The sequence below is a fragment of the Hydra vulgaris genome, chromosome 04 (genome assembly GCF_038396675.1).
Source record: "Hydra vulgaris chromosome 04, alternate assembly HydraT2T_AEP".
In the NCBI taxonomy this organism is placed as follows: Eukaryota; Metazoa; Cnidaria; class Hydrozoa; order Anthoathecata; family Hydridae; genus Hydra; species Hydra vulgaris.
In genome coordinates, this window is record NC_088923.1 from 25,930,494 (window position 1) to 25,953,695 (window position 23,202).

Below are 23,202 nucleotides of genomic sequence, written 5' to 3' on the forward strand. Positions count from 1 at the left end.
TTTGTTAATTTTATTTTCAACATATTTTGACAACACCCTTTACATTTTAAATGATGACAGCTTTACTTTTCTATTGATGTTAAATTTATTACGTTTCAATAACTCAGATTGTATCATAACTGAATTATTGTAAGCTTTGTAGGGGTTTGTTGTATATCAAATGGTGTTTTAAATAAAGTAAAAATAATATATATATATATATATATATATATATATATATATATATATATATATATATATATATATATATATATATATATATACACACAACATTAAAACAATAAAATTGATACAAAATTTCACTTTAAAACGAATACCATTAACATTGTGATGATAATAGCATTAGGAAACTAGTATTTATGTATTAATATTATACTATAAATAAATAGTTTTTTAATTCATTTTATAAAATAGAGACTGACAACTGATAATTAAATACAAATATACAAATAAAATACAAGAAATAAATACAAATTATAAAAATCATGTAAACTTCATTTATTATTTCTAAATACTATATTAATATTAATCTACAAAGTTAAAATCAATTAAGAGCATTGTTATTAGTTCTTTTGCGATTCGCACTTCCACTTCTGTCTCTCAAATTTATAAAATAGGTGGTCAAAGCTTGCTCAATAGGTAGGTTCTCAGCATAACAATGCTTTTTTCTTACACTTTCTAAAGAGAAATATGGCAAATTGATTACTTATTTTACCTAAATCTTAGGATCATCTATGCATAATGATGTCAGATGATGACAGATAAGCAAGCTAATTTCTGAATTTAAATTGTTTTTCCTATGATCCTCTACAGTTTAAAGCAACAAAAGCAAAAAGTTTTTAGACCATATTGTTGGTGTAAATACCTCTAAAACCTGCTCATAGCTAGCATAAATTGTTTTACTTTTTTTTTTAATTCAATTTTTTAATTGACATTATTTTGGTCTCAACATTCCCTCCCATATATATATATATAATTTTTACTTTATTTACAACACCATTTGATATACAACAAATTCTTACAAAGCTTACAATAATTCAGTAAAATTCAATCTGAGTTATTGAAACGTAATAAATTTAACATCAATAGAAAAGTAAAACTGTCATCATTTAAAATGTAAAGGGTGTTGTCAAAATATGTTGAAAGTAAAATTAAGTTACTAATAAAATCACGTTCAACAATGATAAATATTCTTACTGTAGTAAGAATTAGTACTAGTTAACAAATTTGAACAAATAAATATAAAATAGTGAAAAAACAATGAACAAATAAGAACTTGAACTTGAACTAAATCTTGAATTTGAATTAATTGGTACTAATTTGTTCAAGCATAACCTTAAAAAATAAGTTTATATAATAAATTTTATGTATAACTAGTTATACATATAGTTAACTATCAGGAGTTATATGTATAACTGCATGCATTTTAAAGCATTTTATTTAATTTATATATTACTTTAGATCATATTATTTTGAATACTGGACCCAGCGACTTTATTCCCAATTACACTGTGGTACTCCAGTTTAAAAATTGAAAAGTTTCTGTTAATATCCTGTTTTTGTTCCTTGATTTAGTTTGTAAGTCCCTTAAGTCATAAGGACCTTATTATATCTAAAGTTAAAAGTTTTGGAGCATAAAAAAAGTTACAGAAACTTATCTCCCCCCTATTTTAATATTTTTTTTATTAAAGAAAATTTGACTTTCAAACCAGCATTTCTTTGTGGGACACTGCAGTGTCCCATGCATGCATGCTTGGTTTTTGACAACATTTGAACTTGCATCAGTCAATTGTTTGCAGATAATATACTCAAGAACTATATTCAAATATCATATGAACATGTTAGAGAATGTTCATATGATATTTGAACATCACAAATTTAATAATATTGTTGTGATATGTTATATAAATAATACCATAATAAATTATGATATGAAAATAAGATAGGATATAAAGGCAATGATCAAAGAATAAATTTATTTATAGAAATTTAGATTTTTGTTTATTAGTTTCAGAATATTATATTATGTGTGACCGCGGATGTCAAGGCCTGTTATTATTCTATAATAACAGGCCTTGACATCGCGCAACAAATTTGTTAATCTGAAGGCCAATTCCTAATACTGTGTTTACATTTTCATCTTTTAACATTAGACAAAAGTTTGTGTTCGCGCTTTTTTAATAAATCTTTAAAATTTGATTGGTTTATAAATTAGATAGCGCAACTTCAAGACGATAACGTTGTAAGTTTCAAGGCGTTAACATTGTAAGGTAATAATATTGTCAAGCTAACTATTAGTTTTTTTAAATGCCTTAAAAATGCCTTTGAAATGCTGTGTATCTCTTTGCAAGTCGAACTATCTCAACTACAACAAAAATATCAATTTATACAACTACAATATCAATTACAACTACAACGAAGTTTATATGATTGTTTGTGTATTGACTACAAGTTGCCAAGTATAAGGACTTAAACATGATTGACTTCAAAAATAAGCTCAATGGAGGACCTAAGTTTCATAAATAGTATTTTTATGAATTTAAATCCATTAAAAAGAATTTCCATACTACTAATTGATGAGGTCTATGTCAAAGCTTTATTACTTTACCCAAGAGGTGCTTTGTTTGGTCAAGCAGTAAACTACCCTGAAAAGTTAGCTAAAACAATTTTATCATTTATGATTAAATGTCTTTTTGGAGGTCCAGAATTTATATGTAGAGCTCAACCTGTTGCAAATCTTTCCTCTGAATTTCAGTTTGCTCAATGTCAACAAATTGTCTATACAATAAATAATATTGAAAATAGTAAGACACTGGTAATAATTACTGATGGTAACCGTGTAAATCAAAGATTTTTTGGAATGTTTAAAACAGTTGATAGTAAACCATGGTTAACAACATCAGGTATATATTTATTGTATGATTATGTGCATCTACTAAAATCTATATGAAACAATTGGTTGACAAAAAAGACTGGGGAACTTCAACTTTTGAACAATAAAGAACTGGCTTTGGCTAAGTGGAGTGATTTAGAAACTATATATAAAACCGAGTGCAATAGTCTTTTTAAACTCTCTTAACTTACAGCTAAATCAGTTTATCCAAAACCAATAGAGAGACAATCTGTAAAGTTTTGTTTGTCTGTTTTTTGCAAAGAAACAGTACCTGCATTAAGAACGCATCAAGAGATCGAAAATAAAGCATTTGAAGGTACTGCTGTATTTATTGAAAAATAATTTTTTTTCGAATGTTGTTAATGTCAAAGCACCTGGTGCTGGCATTCGGTTTAGAAATGAATTATGCGAAGAAATCCACTTAGTTGGTGATCAACAGTTACAACTGCTACGAGATATTGCTGAACTGTCAAATTTTATGAAACCTACAGGTAAGCGTGTAAAACAGCTTACGCTAGATACTAGCAATGCAATAGCGCATTTATGTTATGGCTTTATTGATCTTGTAGAAACTTTGTTGAGTAATGGAGCAAAGTATGTCTTATTAGGTTGGTTTTCAACAGATCCACTTGAAAAAGCTTTTTCTAAGCTTTGACAGGGATCTGGAGGTACTTACTTTATAAACGCTAAATCTGTAATTGAAAAAATTAATATTCAACTTACTAAGTTGATATTACAACTTGACATTCCTGTTGATGGTATCGATGGTCATACTTGTGACATATGTTTTAGAGATATTTCTACTGATGAAAAAGAACTTCTGGATAATATACATGATCTTGAAAGCTCAGTTAATAAATCTACATTAGTGGCTATAGTTTACATAGCTGGCTATGTGCAAAAAAGCGAAATAAAAATTTATGATGATTCTACCAATTATTATTATAAATATGGAAGTTATCTGTATAGCCTAAACAGAGGCGGGCTTGAAATTCCTTCTGATGCTCTTTTCTAATGGTCAATATTTTGCTTTTTTTTTTCAAGGTGGTACTGACCCTTTATACAGAACATTTTGTGTTACTCAGTTTTAGTTCATTGCTGCTAAATATTAATTTAAAATCACAAAAAAACAATGCAGAGTATATTCTAATATTCTGCTAAAGAATTACTCACTAATTACCACTCCCAAAATACTAAAGCTATCATAATTTATGTGAAAATTAGTTTTGTAATTTGTTATGCTATTTACTTGTTATGTTTTTTATTTTCTCATTAGCCTATATGTCTCAATATGTTTGGATTTGTAAATATTTACCCTGTTAAGATATATTGATAAAACTTTTTTTTTGCTTGAATCAACTTTTGTTGGTGTTTTTTATTGTTGGTGATTTTTATTGTTATCATTTTTAGCAAAAAAAAAATTAAAAATACAGTTATCTTTTTAATATATAGATATATACTTTGTTATGGTTCTGCTTGTTATTGATACTATTTAATATTACATAAATATTCTTAATGAAATTTGAAATACGAAAAATATGATTATCTTTTAACAACTTTTTGGTTTTCTTTTTATATTTCCGTCTTTACTTGAGATTATTATTAGAAAACATAGACTGCCATTACACCCTATCTAGTATAAAAATATATCAATATAAGTAAAAGTGAAAGTTTAATCGGGCTTCAGTTTTTACGGCATTTCGCGATGTCAAGGCCTGTTATTATAGAAGGCCGTGTGTGTGACGAAAAAGTAAAGATACTTTTGCATCCAGTGGCTATTGCACCCAACGTCTACATCATTGAAAAAGTAGGTTTTTACATTTTTGTTTTTGTTTTTTTGTTTAACTACTTATCCTAATTGATCACTTTTTTTTCAGGATTCTCCTCATGGGTTCAAGCTCATTACGCATAATATGTGTTCAATTACCCATAATACGTTAGTCATTGTAAGTAATAAATTAGGAAATAATTATTTGTGAAATATTGTAGTCATTAATGACTTCAACCTGGCTAATAATTAAAATTGCTCGACTAATAAGGTTCCTTATTAAAATTGCTCTCTTTCTCTCTCTCTCTCTCTCTCTCTCTCTCTCTCTCTCTCTGTCTCTCTCTGTCTCTCTCTCTCTCTCTCTCTCTCTCTCTCTCTCTCTCTCTCTCTCTCTCTCTCTCTCTCTCTCTCTATATATATATATATATATATATATATATATATATATATATATATATATATATATATATATATATATATATTTATATATATTTGTATTTATATTTTTTTTTTAGAAAATGTTTGAAGAAAGTTAGAAGATACTAAAAACCTTGGTATTATGCAAGCCGAAGCGATTTAATTAATTCAATCACAAAAAACGGCGTGTAAATCGCAAAAGAAAAAATAATTTTTTTAATATTCATCTTGGATGTATTGATTAATGGCATTTATTTTAAAATAAATTCATTTTGCAACACGTTTTTTAATTTTATAAAATTTCGTCATAATAGTTTATGGTAAATCCCACATAGGTTATAGGTGAAAAACATCTCATGTAAAAGATCAAAAATGCTACACATTTTGAATACCAAATGGGATAAAGTAGCAATTACCAGATTAAGTTAAGCCTCTCTGAAAGCTTCGATGATTAATTTTAAATTACTATTTAAGTAATTTTTAAATTAAAAGAATTTTAAAAATTATCATAGAAGCATTCGGACTTTCATTTGTCTAGTATTGACTACTTTTATACCATTTGGATTAAAATATGTGGCATTTAAGATCTATAACATGTAGTATTTTCCACCTATATCCCATGTAGGATTTACCACATAAAACCCATGTGGGATTTACCATATGAAACCCACATGGGACAAAATAATAATCCCCATATGGGTTACATATGGTAAAAACCCACGCGTATCCCATATGGGATTTACCATATGGAATCCATGTGGGATTTACCATATGAAACCCACATGGGACAAAATAATAATCCCCACATGGGTTACATATGGAAAAAATCCACGCGTATCCCATGTGCGCTTTTTCACTGGGTTAGCGTGCAATTTATAAACCTTATCAAAAAAGCTCTAACAATACGCCGATGACACAAACTTTTACCTCTTTTCAGACAACTCTATAAAAGCTCTAGACAAGGCCCTAAATGTATACAAACTAGCTACAGGAGCAAAACTAAATACTACCAAATGTCAAGGCCTGTGGCTCGAAGAGAACAGATCTCTAATAAAAGAAAATTTCCTCAATTTTTCCTGGCACAGCAGCACTCTCCAGAGTCTAGGTATAACTTTCTTAAACACAAGTAACTACATAAACCGTCAATGGGATAAGAGTATCAACATCATTAGCAAAAAAATTGATAGCTGGAAGCGATTCAAGTTAACTTGAATCGCTTCCAGCTATCAATTTTTAATATCTAGATAATTATCTTTTATGGATAATTATCCATAAAAGGTAAAGCTATCATAATAAATCAAACCCTTTTAAGCAGTTTATGGCATTTAGTCTTCACAATACCCATTCCTTCTGACAAAAAATCAAAATAATTGAACGTAAAATAGAAAGATTTCTATGGAATAATAGCACCGTAAAAACCCCTAGCCATACATCAAAATTTTTGATAGACCAGGGAGGTTTAAATATAGTCAACGTAAAGAAAAAAACTCGAATCTTTACAGCTAAGCTGGATCTCAAAGTTATACAACGAAAACAAAAACGGCGCCTGGAAAGACTCAGCTTCCTACATACTGAATCAATACCGAAACGCTAATCAAGGAAACCTTATCTTTCTCACATCACACTTTTACGAATCTTTAAAAAATCTACCTCCGTATTACCAGCAAACAATGAAAAATTGGAATAAATTTTACCTAAAACACGATAACCATAAGAATCTCATCATCATGCAACCAATATTTTTTAATCCATACGTACGCAACAAAAACCAAACTATCAAACCAAGTCCAGAATCCATAAATAATAACATAATTAAGCTAGGGGACATATCAAAAGTATTTGTCCTGGGTTTTCTCAAAAGCCAAGTCATTGGTATAAAATAACGCCTCTTAACAACCATAATAAAGTCACCACCACCCCAATGGAAAAACATCATAAACACCCAAAGTCAAAGCTTCGACTGCAACAAAACGTCGTTGTGCATAAGCACCAAAAACAACCGTCAACTACGATTCCTTGACTTAACTCCTAAAGCAATTTACAACACTTCCCTAAGTAACAACGATAAAAGTACACGCAATAAATTTTACAGATGGACATTTTCAACAGTCTAATAACCTCAACAAAAAATGGGCCCATTTATTTATATCCATACACAAAAACGAAAGCAACAACAAAGCCGATGAAATAAAGTAGAAGCTAATACATTTTGTACTACCAACAAATACACTTTTAAAAAAAAGAGGCTATGTAGCAGACGATCTCTGCCCACAATGTATGAAGAAATCAGAAAACATACAACACATGATGTTTAAATGTGAAAAAGTTCAACCTTTAGTAAAATACACTTTAGCCCTCATTCACAAAATATACCCATACCATATACCTCCTAAAAACACTTTCAAATCACTTCTTTTCTTTTCATCGATTTTTGTAAATAAATTTTATATCGGAAAACTAACTAACGAACTATTATACATAATATATTGCAATAGAATGAGGTCGTTCCACGATAAAAAAATTTACCCCAGAAGGACGCTCATGCTGGAATTCCAAGGCAAAATTTAAAAAATTTTGTCAGAAGAATTCCAAATTTTTATAATAAATAATAAAAAGATTTTTTTTCCACAAGAATGCAAAAATATCTGGAGCGGAGAAAAAAATATTAACCTAGAAATTAATAACAAAGTTCTTATAAATTAAAATGCCCAGATATATTTTTTACGAAATTTTCTTTTTGGAAATTTTCTTTTTCGCTTTTTCGTTTTAATTTCTTCGATTTTTAATTTTTTCGTTTTTTTTTGTTTTCGATTTTTTTATATAGTGTTTTTTTTTTTTTTTTTTTAAATGTGAGTCCCCTGGGAGTCTGTCTTTATGTATTTTAATAGTGGAACAGTAGACCACCTTGTAATTTTATTTGTTTACTACTGTAAAATTATTAATACCTCTGCAGGGCAGACCCCCGAAGAGAATAAACTACAATACGATAATATTAAAATTAATAATATTGCACATTCTAACATCTAGTTGCAATCTCTATCTGCTTTCTCTATATCATCTTTCTTATTCAACTTCCTTCTGCCTTTAGCTCAATGAATCTTCGTTCTTCTCAAAATCACTTACTCTTGGTCCTATGATGTTCTTTTGTGAGCTGAATTTGTCTATGCAGGCCTTGGTGTGTGGCTTCTATATGGCAATTAGACGGAAGAGGATAAACCACAATACCAAATGTTCAATTTGTTACATGTTACTTTTACTTACATTACTTTTGCGAAACAACAAAAAGTAGATGTTTTCTGATTAGCTTGTCTTTTGAGCTTGTGTATAACATATTTCAAGCTTTTACTTCTCTCAACTACGATGTAAAATATTCATAAAATACTAAGAATAAAATTGAGATTAACAAGTTTTATTGCGTATTATTTTTGTAAAGTGTTTTGAAGGAAAAAAGATTTTTTATTTGTAAAGATTGCATGCAAAGACGATTTTAGAGTGAGGGTGTGTGGAGGAAGGGGTGTTCTACCCCCACAAGGAACTTAGCTTCAAGTTATAGTCGGTTTTTGGACGAATTTAGTCTGCTATTCGGGTATTTGACACAATTCAGTCGAGTAAATTTTAGTTTCTAAGGACCGCCTTTTTTTTTTTTTACTTTTAAGAAACCAGTCAGTACTTTTTACGGATTCAAACTTCTTCCTTATTTTTTAATTTATTGATTTATAAAGTCAAAAGTGCCATAGTAAGGTTATAATGAGTGAGACTAGTATTATAGTACTAGCACTTATTTAAACGTAGCGGTGGAATTTATGACCTCAAAATCATTAGTTCTTTATCTTTAGATCAAGAAAAAACTGTAAGTACTCAATCAAATTTTTTTACACATAATTTTGCAGATTTCAGTAACTTGTACGGCAATTTAATAGATATTGAAAGATGCCCAATCCCTTTTAGAGGTGGTGCATATTATGTTAAGCTTTAAACAAAGCATGCTACGACAATGAACATATGCTTAGCAAATAACAGGATAAAGCAGTTTTAAAAAATTTTGAAAATAATTTATTATAGTTGCTACTTAAAATTGTAATAAAAAAACTGAACAAAATACCGAGAAAAGTGTTTTTCAAAGAGGAATTTTTAAAATTTTTACAATCTACTTAACAATATTTTACCATAAAGTTGTCCATAACAACGGCCTAAAGAAGACATAAAATTTTACGAATTAATTATAAAATAACTGATCGTTTTTTTGAAAACTTTCAAAATTTCCAACCCATTTTCGAAATTTTCAACCCTAGTAAAACTTAAACATGTTTTTGTTTCAAAAAGATGTTATTAATGATTTCTTTATATATAATGTGTAATGTAATAAAATACATTTATAATTACATACAATATGAAAAAGGTAATGTACGGGTACCAAAGTGGCGCAAAGTTTGCGTCACTTTGTTTTGTTGTATGAGATTTTTATATGAAAGTTTGTTTTGTTGTATGAGATTGACAAATATTTCTGAGTTTTTACAATTAAGAGTATGTAAAATTTATAACCCCAAATTTTCATCCGCTAATCTTCTAGAGTTAATTTTAATTAAAATTTAAAATCTTTTATCAATAATAAATTGAGTAAGATGTAAGATTTTAAACAAACTGTTGAGTTGCCCTCACATTACGGGCATAGACAGCTATAAAATAATTTTGTTCCGAGATTTTAACCTTTTTAAACTTTTGCAAATCGTCCTCATTCGTCTAAGGTGTAAACATATCCAAGTCTTACTCAACTACCTAATAAGTTCAGCCTACAATGAGTATTTATAATTTAGCAGTATTAAATATTATGTATTAGATTACCTAAATTAGCTTATGTATACCTAAAATATTAAATTAGGTACTTAATAGAAGTTATGTACTTATACTAAATTTTGATTGAAAAATACAAATAACACACGCAGCTTATAATAACCATTTAACAGGGCAGACGTGGCTGGGGAGGCACGTTTCCCCCCCCCCCTCCTCCTCCTCTTTCCACACACTTTTTTTCTTAAAGACCAAATTTTTTTTTTTAGAAAATTCAGGATATCTAGGACTTTTTTTAGAAATTGATGATTGTGCCCCTTCACCTCGAAACCCGAGTCGTTGGCCGTGTCTAATACTTGAGAATTAAAATTTAGGTCAAACATTATATTTGAGATTCAAACATCATACTTGAGATTCGAATATCGCAATGCAAATTTTCTTACTATGTAATAGGTTGTTAGCAACGATTAACGATTAAAAGTATTTACATATTATGTAATATTAATGCTCTTTAGTTGGATACATTATTAAGTAAGAATTAATCATTTATTCTGGCTTTCGCAATCGCAAGGGTAGGTTCAGTATTTCGTAGTAGATAATTTATGTAACTTCAACATTCTAAACTCTATAACTTCAAAAATCTAAACTCTATAATTCTGTATGTATGTATTTATGTAAAGATGTTTTGCCGCAAATTGCACTGATATAAGCCTGAGAACAAAAATAGTTCAAAATGTAGGCCTCGCTTGCCTAAAGTGAGCTTATTTATAAGTTATTTAATTTAAATACTAAAAAAATCCTGAATCAGACGCTGAATATTCATCGACGGTTATAGGATTTTTTTAAAATGATAAATCAGTAGAATATTTATAGTCGTTTTGCTATGGATTGCAAGAGTAATTAATGTAACAATTTCAATGAAATACAAACGAGTAACAATGTATTACAATGTATTACAAACGAGTAATAAATGCAATGTATTACAAACAGAGGTGCATTTGTCATTAGACAATTCTAGACAACTGCCTAGAAGCGCCAATCATAAACAGTTGCTGGGTTTTTTTATTTTTTTTTTAAATATGTAGCTTTTTGTGTAGATATGAAATTTTATAAATTTTATAAATTTTATGGCGACGATTATTTATATGCATAAGGGCGCTTTCAATTTCACAACGTTACAAATGCGGCCAAAGAAATTACAAGAGTAATTAATTACGTATCACAAGAGTACAGTAGAAAATACGGGAAAAACAAAACACGTTTTTTGACAGTTTTTGTTGTTGCTAAAATAAAAAAAAACGGTACACCGGTAAAAATAATATTTAACTTAAGCAAGACTGCTAGACACCAAATCGCAAAACAAAAACGAAAAAAAGAGTTTGCTTAAACGTTTTTAAATAGATTTAAGTTTTTTGTAAAAGTTTATGTTTAAAAGGTATGATTGTAATGAGTAAGGGGCATCCATAAAGTACATACGCAGTAAAATCACTGTTACAAGACCCCCTCCTCCCTTGTACGAACCTGTACGCTTTTGAAGACCCCCCTTCCCTCCACGCATGCATAATTTTTTTTCAAACTAATGCGCACGTACCCCCTTCCCCTTTCTCCAACCCATAAATATTTCAAAACATTAAAAACAAAGAAAAACCAATTAGTTTATTTGACCTTTCTTATTACTTAATTAAAACTTAAAATGTTACTTAATGTACTTATTCAAATCTTAAAATGTTACACCATATTTTAACATTTTAAGAGAAATAATAAAAACCAGTTTGCGTGCACAGTAATTTAAAAAAAAAAAGTTTGCTTTTGGAGACAGTTAAATATGATTACTCTCAAAATTTGAGAGATTTTGGATGAAGAATCGCTTGCGGATTTAAATTCTAAGATTTGTAGGATTATGCGAAAAAACACCTTAAAAGGCGTTATATGCAAAAATTGACGTTTTAAATATGTTCATATTTAATTGTTTTTTAAAATTAACTGCATTTCTGAATGATTTAAGTTTATAATAATTTATAACAATTAAGCTAATTTTATAACAACTTGTTAACTATTTGAAGATTTAAAAAGTGAAACTTCTATTCTTATATTTACATAAGAATATCAAAAAAAACATTATTTTTACAACTTAAAACATTTTGAACATGATTATATATATTCAGGAAAAAATTTTCAATTAAAAAATATCATCATAGGAATGGAAATAATGCCCTTTTGAAACAAAAGCTTTACGCATCTTCCTGCTAAGTAGTTTAGTTAAAATGCAGCTGTGTCGATTCTCGAATCCATAGACGTATTGGGATGCTTCTGACACAAGTTTAACCGCTCGCTCAACACTCTGGGAGCGAGATGGAAAGTCGGAGATTTCAGGTTCAACATTATTGTCAATCATATATGGGATTTGCTCAATTGAAAAATTTTGTGTTGTTGGGGGCTCCGTAAATTTAGTATTGATGATGTCTACCAATTCATACCAATAATTAGCATTAAAATTAGTTTCCGGAATTTTCTTCAAATTTACTTCCAAACTTTTGTTGTTTACTCTATAAATATAAATCAAAGGCAATTACCACATTTTATGTGTCTTTTTTTTTTTAATTTGTTTTAGTTAATTATAAAAAAAATACCTTTGCCTTAGAGCCAGTAAGATTTGAAAACCAAAGTTTCGTATATTGCTGTCATTATCTTTTAGCATGGCATAAAGAATATTATCAGGTTTTTGACACAATGCGTTGTTTTTAATGTTTTTTTTAACAATATGTTTAACATCATCAAAGGGGAGATTATTTATTCTAGTAACAGTAAAAAAAATAAGGCGTAAGGGATTCGTGAAGTTTTGAAAATTTTTTTATTTCGAACCACGCTGGAGCGTAAACCTGAACAATAAATTATACAAGTTTTTTTAAAGAAACGGTTGGTTGATTGTCTCTAGTATACAAACAAAGAAGGCGAATAGCTAGTGTTAACCACCTTGCATGGTTAAGCGGTCTAATTTTATAGGCAGCCCATTTATCAGAAACTTTACCAATACCTTTTCCTTTGCAATATTCAAATAAGAGTCTTTGATCGCAACTAAGGTCTGTTAGTATTTCTTCTGGAATATATTTATCTACAATTGGGTTTTCAATACATTCAAACAAAACTTGATTTCTATCCTGAATATTTTCAGCACATCTTTTGCCAAGTAGACCACTGAAGCTTTTTGGCCCAGTTGTGTCACCATCAAGTTTCACAAAAAGAGCTCGTAACGGAAGTTCATTTTGATGTAAGGCGCACCCAATTAATTGTAGTTTTCTTTTTAAAAACTCTTCTAGTTTTACAACTAAGCCACTTATTGGTCCAGTATTGGTAGCAGTATTATCAAGAAGAACAGCTTGTATACTTTCCAAACTGTTATGTTCTTGTAAAACACTGAACGTTTCGGTAGCAAGAACTAAGCCTGTAGCACCAGTGACAGGAATCTTCCTATGAGTCAAATAATTTCCACTCGATTCTCCATCTTCATAAGTAAATGTGAGGTGATGTTCAGGGATAATGCATTTCTTTAGTACTTCTCCTTGAGGTGAGTTTTTTACTTTACTTGTTTTAGTTATCTGATCGAGCTTGCTATCAACCCCAAGACAAATTAACTGTTTTTTTTGTTTTGAGTCCACATCTTCACTAACAATTTTTACTTTTGACTTGGCCCTATCTAATTTGCATTTATCAATCAAAATATCTTTTATATCAACATCATTTTTCAGGAGATATTTTATGTCATATAGTAAAGCATTTGCAAGGGCTGCACCTACGTTTGACGAACACTCGTTTCTGACTAGTTCCATTGCAAATCTTGGAAGTTTAACCAAGTTGTATTTTCCAATAGGATTATTTATTGGTTTCCATTCACCTTTATGCTAAAAAAAGTTAATAAAATAAAATACTTTTTGTTTCATCTATTACAAATTTTTCATGTATTTATAAAATATTTACCTCCGTAATGGTTAAATCACTTGTTTCTTCTATTAAGTTTACGTGACGTATGAGGGATTCATCTTAATCAACTAGCTTATGAGATATTTTTTTTCGTTTTTTATCAAGTCTTTGAATGCTTTTGACAGAAAATCTATCAACGGAAGAAAGTTGATATGCACCTTTTGGACCAATTTTTTCCTCTGATGACGAAGATAAGCTCTGTTTTCAAGAGTTACTTTATTACTTTGAGAGCAAAGGCATACAATATGTTCTTCTATGCAATTTTCTTTATTACATGAAACTTTTCTGTCACTACAGGGAAACACATCTAATAAACAGGAACATGCAGAAATATCAAAAAGTTTGTCTAAGTTTGCATCAAGATTTCTTTTAGCGCTTGCTTTTCCATGCTTGCGATTAATATCCTTAACAAGTACGAGAAGATCTTTAACTTTCCTATTAATAGATTTGTCCGTTATAAGAGGTAAACTTGGGTTTACTGTAGCCCAAATTGATTTTATGTTATTGCTTATTTGCTGAGTCACTAATACGATATCTGCATTTGGATTTATATGAACAAGGTAGTAATAGTACTGAATAACCTGTTTAAAAGTGCTTGGATCTGTTATTCACATGAGCCACCACAATATTTTTTTTCACTTTTCATCCGTGTAATTGCCTTTACTTTTGGCATTTCTCGTGGACTAATTAAAAATGTAAACTGTATTAAAGTTTAACACTTAGAGTCATGGGTAAAAGCGTGACTTTTTAGTGGGGGTGAAAGCACCAAAAAAACCTAAAATATCAAAACTTACTATTAAAAATTGGCTAAAAAATAAAGAAATAAGACCCTATTGAAAAAATTTAGGCGCCCATGGCCCCCTCGTTTTCAAAATGAGGGGGCCATGAGCCCCAATCATTTTCATTCAGGAATTTAGTAAAACCATTAGTTCCTCCGACTAAATTATGTAAATCTATTAGTTCCTTCGAAAAGTTGCAAAACAAAAATTATTTAGTATAAATAGGTAAAAACATTACTCTAAATATAATAACCATAAGTATTTACCTTTGGTATTAAAAGATTTCTTCAATTTGCGACTTTTTTTTTGAACCTACTTTTTAATACTTTATATTTAATTTTAAAACCAACTTTTAAATACAAACAAGAACTTTTAAATACAAAAAAGATTTTCAAAATTTAAATTTAAATGCGTGTAAACGATTTAGCGAAAATTTATTGGCCTCTTAAAACAATTGCGCTTTTTAAGAAATCGTTTATTGGTTACTTTATAAATTCGAAACGAGATATTTTAAAACGAGATTATTATACTTAAAATAAAACATTTCAACATTTTAATTAACAATTTAACAAAACTAGTCCAAAATTAAGACTTGAAATGTAAAGCCTCAAGCCATTTTCAAACCAGGATACTTAAGGTTTGGCAAAACCTTTTTTCTAACCTAGACTCAGTAACTGCAACATTATGCAACTTAAAATTCGAAAAAAAGCTAAAATCGACCTACCCTAATATATATATATATATATATATATATATATATATATATATATATATATATATATATATATAAAATGTATTTATATAAATATATATACACATATTTTTAACAACAAACATTAAATTTAAGTCGTTATGCAATTACTATCGTATATACAATTATCCATGACACATCACAAGGCTTTTCCTTTATAAGTTTTTCTTTCTTGAATAGTTGGACGAATTTCCAAATCTTCTGGGGAGTTTTCGATGTAATGATTGGACAGAATACTTTGTATTCTTTGTTTTTCTTTCATATGGCAAAAGGTGCTGTTCATACTGTTGAATTCAACATGCATTCTTTCTAAGCCTTGCTCTCCATAAATATCAAGACTTAAACCCCAATTTCTAATGAAATCAACACAATGGTTTTCTAATAAATGCATTTTTGGCGTAATGGACTCATTGGGCCATGTTTACGAAAGTAACTCATTAATTCTCCAATGGCTCTTTCTGATTCCAAAAAATAAATTAAATTAAAAAACGTGAAAAACAAAGTAAGAATAATTATGCAAGCAAGAGGAAATTTAATACAAGTAACATAATACAAACAGTTTATAAATATGTATTTTTACCTAATTCTAATAATGGATTATTATTAATTATTTCACTTGAATTCATAAAGTTGTAGCATGTACCGTATTTGGAGAACAAATGAACAAATTTCTCACTTAAGACCTTTGCTTCGTTATGTACATCTGTATCAATAAATCCAAGATCTGTTACTATCTTAGGTATCGAATTGCAAAGATGTAGGACACTGTTTAACGAATAGATGAAAAATAAATTTTATAATTTACAGAATTAGTACCTCTCTACATTATATATTTACAAAAATATTTATACAATTTATATTTACAAGTATGCAAAAATACGTATGGAAAAACCTTTAACATTTTATGAACATGATTCCCGATAAAGCATTTTTCGTAGTAAGCTTGTCTTTGAACATTAAGATCACATAGAATTTCATCAATATTTTAACTTGATTTTTTACTTTGAATGAATTCAAAATAGCAGAGGTTTGCTGAAGTTGTGATGTGCTGGGCATACCAGAGGTCACATTTAAAGAATTTAAAACAACTTGATGTCTTTTTTTAATTGTCCTTTTACTAACATCTGAGCCCTCTTTGTAAGCCATCGATTTGGAAGAAGAGTACAAAGGCTAGAAAGAAAAGTGAAATCAAATTATATTTTATTAATTACAACAAAACATAATACAGTTTATTTTATTTTGCTATATATTAAAAATGCGCCTACCCTAGGTCCTCCGGAAGGAAATGCAATAAAGTTTGATTCAGAGGTAGAAAACTAGCTTTTGCTTTATTAAATGTAATGCAGCATCTTCAACAATCCGTGGTATAGCATCATTGTCTTTTAATAAAAATACATCAGCTAGAGTTGTATCAAGTCCAACATGATTTTTTTTGCTAATCGGAGTCAGTAATAATTGATCACCAATACAAATTTCTTCGTGCAATTTTTTAAGCTCATTGTCTTTAACCGCAAATTTTAATTTACATTGCTTATTGCAACCTAAAATAATGCGCTCTATCAACTGTGTTACATTAACAGAATTTACATTTGTAAATAATGGAATGTGTTGATTACAAATAAAGCATTTTCTGTTTTCAGCTTTCCTTCAATCTCCTTAAATATACACACTGAGCAAAAAGAATGATGACACTCTTTTAGTATTAGTGGCTTATACATAATGTTGTTGCATAAATTGCATATACATAAGTCTAAATGGGGATTTGATACAGGATCAATATTAATTGCATTTAAACGCAAAGTTTGCACTGGTATACTAGCAATTAAGCTATTAATGATTGGCCTGGTCCATCTTTTCTGATTTTGTTCTATTATACATGGCCGACCAGGTTTACATTTTTTAACTTTGCTACCAGAATCTTTAGAGAAACAGGAACATTTGTCTCCACATGGTAATGGCCATTCAACTACTTTAACACTAGTGTTAGAACCTTTTTCAATGTTTTGCATAATGATATCGCACTTCCTACACACTTTTTGTAGACGAACATTTTTATTATCAATGTCGATGTTTATATAAAATGAATTTTCGATTCTTTCAGAATATTTACACACATCAACTGAGTCTTTCATTATATATTCTCCACATATTCTGCAAATGAGACTTAACTTGATTAAATGGTCCATGTTTATAAAATATCTAAATATAGCAAACAAATTATGTAAGATAAATTAAAAATTAGCCCCAAAAAAAAATAACCGGTCTCTACAATTAAGTTTAAAGGAAGTACAATTGAAATTTTAAGAACAATTTTTTACCGTTTAATTTAAAAGTTTTCCTTGAAAATCCTATTTGCAACACCAAAATTTATACATTTTTCTCAAGGTTCTCAAAATATACACATTTTTCTTCAATATTTTTTTATTCAAAATCTACACATTTTTAATTGTTTTTCTTAAAAATCTATAAATTTTATTTAAATTTTTAAGTGTTTAAGCCTTAATAGTTTCTATGATACACTAATAATATCTGATATCACTATTTATTTTATTTAGAGATTTTTGGCTGAGCTTTCGTAACGGCAGAGTTTGTAAAGTGCTTATTCCCATTAATACGTGTTTCTACAAAGGGACCAACTGGACATACGTACGATTTACTTATTTATATTTTTATTTGTTAATTAAAGAATACTTTTGTTTTAGTTTTTTTTTTTTGTTGTTGTGTGTTTTGTTATTTTGGGAAAAAGCTTTCCTTAACTGATATTATAGAGAAAAGATAACCGCAATTTAAAATAAATGTTTAAAATAAGTAATGTAAAATGTCATAAAGTTATTATTACAAAATTGTTAAAAAAAAAAAACTTTACCTGATCTTCATCCCCAACACTTTGCTTATTAGAACTGATTTTAACTTACAACTGCAATATTGGAGGCGTAAATATATTAAAGAATAATAAAAAGTTTTAAAAAGTTGTTTTTTATTCACTGTTTTTTATTCAAATTTGAGTTTTTGGGCAAGATTGAAAAGTCTTGTTTTTCGAAAGAAACGACCGTTGTAAATTAAATTGGAAATTCAAAAAAAAAAACTAAAAACTTTTAGAAGAGGGCAGTTATACTTTACCACCTCATAAAGTCAGTTCAAAAAATACAAAGCAACTTAAACTTCACTGCTCCATCAAATTTTTATCATCTATTCAATTTTATCTTTATATATATATATATATATATATATATATATATATATATATATATATATATATATATATATATATATATATATATATATATATATATATAAAGATAAAATTAAAAATAAAAAAAAGCAACAATACAAATATAATTGTTCTTGTACAAACTAATAATAATATAATTACAAAAATACAATAATTCAGTTAAAAAGTTTATCATGTCATACAAAAGAATTAGGAAATAACAATATGTATTAAAAATTGCAGCAAAACAGAAAGTGTATGACATTATAAACTTTTTAACCAATTTTATTGCATTTTTGTAATTATATTATTATTAGTTTGTACAAGAATAATTATATTTGTATTGTTGCTTTTTTTTTGAACACCTCTATAGGTATTTTAACAAATTTAAAATATTTAATTTTAACTAAAGATGACTAATGTAAAAAACATGTATTGTTTTTTATTAAAAAAAAAATGGTTTTAAAAATTTGTCTTGTTTATGAATATATATATATATATATATATATATATATATATATATATATATATATATATATATATATATATATATATATATATATATATACATATATATATATATATATATATATATATATATATAGTATATATAGTAGAAATATATATATATATATATATATATATATATATATATAGTATATATATATATATATATATATATATATATATATATATATATATATATATATATATATATATATATATATATATATATATATATATATATATATATTGGCAAAACGTTTTTTCCATTCACCCTCTGATATGCCAATATATTGTTTATCAGGTACATTCTTTGAGGAAACAACACATTTACATACCACATTTTTTGATAAACAACTTCTACTCATTGGACAATTGAACCTGTCATTTCGAAAAGGGCACAAGTCCATTTACTAAAACTTTTCAAAATCAACAAAAATAAGATTTTTATTAAAATAATGTCAAGGTTGCTAAAGAAATTAAACATAGAAGCAGATAAATAAAGAACGTATATAACTTATGTATTTTTTTTTTTTTTATAAAAAAAACATAAATCTTACAGAAATTTTTAATTCAAACTTATAAACTAACTGCTAAAAGTTTTGGACTTATGTCCTTTTCGAAATGACAGGTTCAATTGTTTTTTGTTTACAATTACAATTTTCTGTAGTTTTTTCATTTAGAATTTCTTTTTTGTTTAACAAAGCATTGTTGTGACCTTTTATAATTCTTTCCATATTTTTTGTGCAACTGTAGCTAACTTTAATTGTATTCCGATTAAAAATTTTATGTAATTTATTAGAGGGCGGGATTCTTATCTACCAATTTTAAAAACACTTTTCCTATGTTACAGAAAAACATTTTTGCTGTATTAAACCAAATTACATTTCTAGTTCATGTTAAACATGTTAAACCAAATTACATTTCTAGTTCTATTTCGTTTTTTGTATTCTTTTTTTCAGGGTCAAATTTTAGTTAAAAATTTTCAAAACCACTTTTTTTATAAAAGCGAATAATAAACTTTCACAAAAGTAAATCACTTTAAGTCTTTATTAAGATGCGAAAACTTATAGTGCTTATAAGAGTTCAATTTTTGTTTTAAGATTTCCGTAAAAAGGGGGTAAGCTAAGATGTTAATAATATTGATATCTGTTTATTATTTATAAATGATAAACAGTTATCAATATTATGTATTTGTACTTAATATTATATTTATGTACTTTATATAAAAAATTATTTATTTCATGTTTATATGCTTTTAACGAAGTAAGAAAAACAACAGTTTTTAACTTTTAAAGAAAAACACATTGTTGTTATACGCTATCCGAATAATTTTAGGAGGTTAGAAATCAAGTAATTTTTGACTGCTTATCGTATTTTAAAAGATATTCGGCCCCCTGATATTTTTAACTTTTTTTTTTGTTTACTCGAAAAAATATATTCCGTCAAGTTGTTCGGCAAACTCAGAGTTATCGAAATTGAATATTGTTAATTTACTCATATTTTTATAAGTTATTTAATTCAGGGTAGATTGGGGTAATATAAGCACCTAAAGCGAAAATTGCAATATTTTCTAAAATAATTATTCTTGATCCAAAATTTTTGCGAATAAGCAATTTTTAGGGACCACCACTCATGATCCACTTAGATATTTGGGCACCCGAAATTTTTTCCTTAAAAACACAGAGGTTTTAAAAAAGCAGCAAAAGTGCTCATATTACCCTGACCACTTGGTAATATGAGCACTGTAAATTAGCTCAAAAAAGTTTAACTAAGTTAAAAAATACCAACCTGACAATTGGAACTAATTTTTGGAATATAATGATTTGTTATTAACAAAACTTATCATTAAAAGATCAAATTTTAGGCCAATTTTTTCTAATTTACTTCTATACTTTACATGAAAACTTTTATAAATGATTAATATATACTTTCTCAAAACTTTTTAAATGTGACTCTGCGGTTTTTCCACGTGTACTCTTCAAATGTTTCTATGCATAGTTTTTCAAACAAAAATGGAATAGATTTCTAGCTATAATATTTTTCGTTATGAAAAATAATTTTCATTATTTAAGCACAAAGATTTTGCGCCACAGATTTATTCGTGCGTTACGAAATTATTTTACAACGCAAAAAATTTAACAACGTTTTAATTAGATGATAGCCGCTAATTACCGCATATAAATTTACAATAATTATACTAATTCGTGTTATTACCACATAAAGTTGATTCAAAAAATACAAAGCAGCGGAAAAAAACATAAAAAAACTAACAGTTCTATTTGTGTTCCACGTACATTAGTTAGATGACCTAATTAACAGTGTGTTGCATCATCTAATATCGCTTTCTAAATGCTATCTTTCTAACTCGACCTCTTCTGTCTTTCACTCTATTATATCTTCGTTCTTCCCAAAATCACTTTACTCTTGGTCCGTAAAGCGGGTTATGACTTAAGGAGCTGAACTTGTCTTTGCGGGCCTTTGTAATGTGGCCTCTATATGGCAATTAGCCGGAGGAGGATAAACCACAATAACAAAATATACAAAGCAACTTTGCCTTCACTGCTTATATCTAAGAAATCTTTAAGTATGCTCACATTACCAAGGTGGTCAAATTACCCTCGTCTACCCTAATTGTTGATATGCCGTCAAAGTTTAATTATGCAATTTATTTCTGTCATCTAGCGTTGAAATCGCTCCGCCGTCTAGCGTCGAGTTTTTAATTATGCAAATTTTTAATTAATATTCAAAACATTGTATTACGATTATTTCACATTCACCGAGGTCATATTTGGAGGGTTTTGAGTTCATGGTTGAAACGCATAGTTTACGCAATTTTTTATTTTATAACAAATCGCCTATATTTTAAAGTAATCAAAAAAACTTTTTTTTATTAGTTTTTTATCTTACATTACATATAAACGAATGAAAAAAGTATTTTTCATTCGTTTAATTGTGATGTTAGAGAGAAAATAACAAACCTGTTTAAGTTTTTTATGCTTTTCTAAAACTAAAAAAAATGATATGAGCGCATGTATAAAATTCTTTTTTAATTTTTAACTATGAATAAACGCCAAGTCAGATTTCAAAATTTTTTTGAAAGTTTTATCAACTGTTAGAGAGAAAATAACAAACCTGTTTAAGTTTTTTATGCTTTTCTAAAACTAAAAAAAATGACATGAGCGCATGTATAAAATTCTTTTTTAATTTTTAACTATGAATAAACGCCAAGTCAGATTTCAAAATTTTTTTGAAAGTTTTATCAACTTTTTTAAGAGTTATTACAGAGCCGTTATCCTTATTTATTATATTTGCAAATTCGGATTTTTTTAAAAAACAAATATAAGGTGAACTGCGTTACCGGAGTAACTTCTGTATGGTAATTCTAGCTTAACTTTATAAATCAATTGATCTTACAAAAATTAAATTTGTAAAACGAACCAACGTCATCAAATATAAAACAATGCAAAAACTGGTTCTGTAAAACCAAATTTAATTCGGTTTGTATCGCTTATTATGCAATACAAAAAGCTACCCAGACAAAAAGACATCTTTTAGTTGTCTTAAAGACGTTTTTTAAAGATGGAAAAAAATGTCTTAAAGATGTCTCAAAAAGGTCTAAATTGTCCGTCGAAAAGACGTCTCACTCAAGATTGTTTAAAGACGTCTTACTAAAGAGAGCCTAAAAACGTCTTTTCTAAGACGGACTAAAGACGCTTTATTCAAGACGGTCTACTAAATAAAACCAGCACATGTAAGACGTCTTATCAAGATAAAAAATACGTCTTACAGATGTCTTAAAAAGATCTACGTTGTCCGTCGAAAAGACGTTTTACAAATAACTGATTTCAATGATTAAAGGCGTCGTACTCAAGACGGCCATAAGACTTATTCAAGTAAATTTTAAGAAAACTGAATAGTATTAAGTAATGGTATATTTAAGTTGCTACTACCGATTATAATGGGTATTGACAACATTTAAAACGCCATTAAGCAAGTTCAAGTTCTTACTGTGTTTTTTAGAAACATTAAAGAAGAAAAAGAAAATTATTAAAAAAAAAAATGCAAATAGTTTAAAAAGGTTTGAAATATAATGTTGGATTGTTACCAAGT

At 28.0% G+C, this 23,202-nt stretch overlaps 1 long non-coding RNA gene across 1 annotated transcript; it reads left to right on the forward strand.

Annotated features, from left to right (window-relative positions):
• The first annotated feature begins 268 nt into the window (after positions 1 to 268).
• LOC136079699 (uncharacterized) lies at positions 269 to 5,358 on the forward strand. The gene is made up of 2 exons (XR_010638143.1): positions 269 to 4,839; positions 5,177 to 5,358. It is a non-coding gene; the product is annotated as an uncharacterized LOC136079699 (long non-coding RNA).
• The last annotated feature ends 17,844 nt before the right edge of the window (positions 5,359 to 23,202 follow it).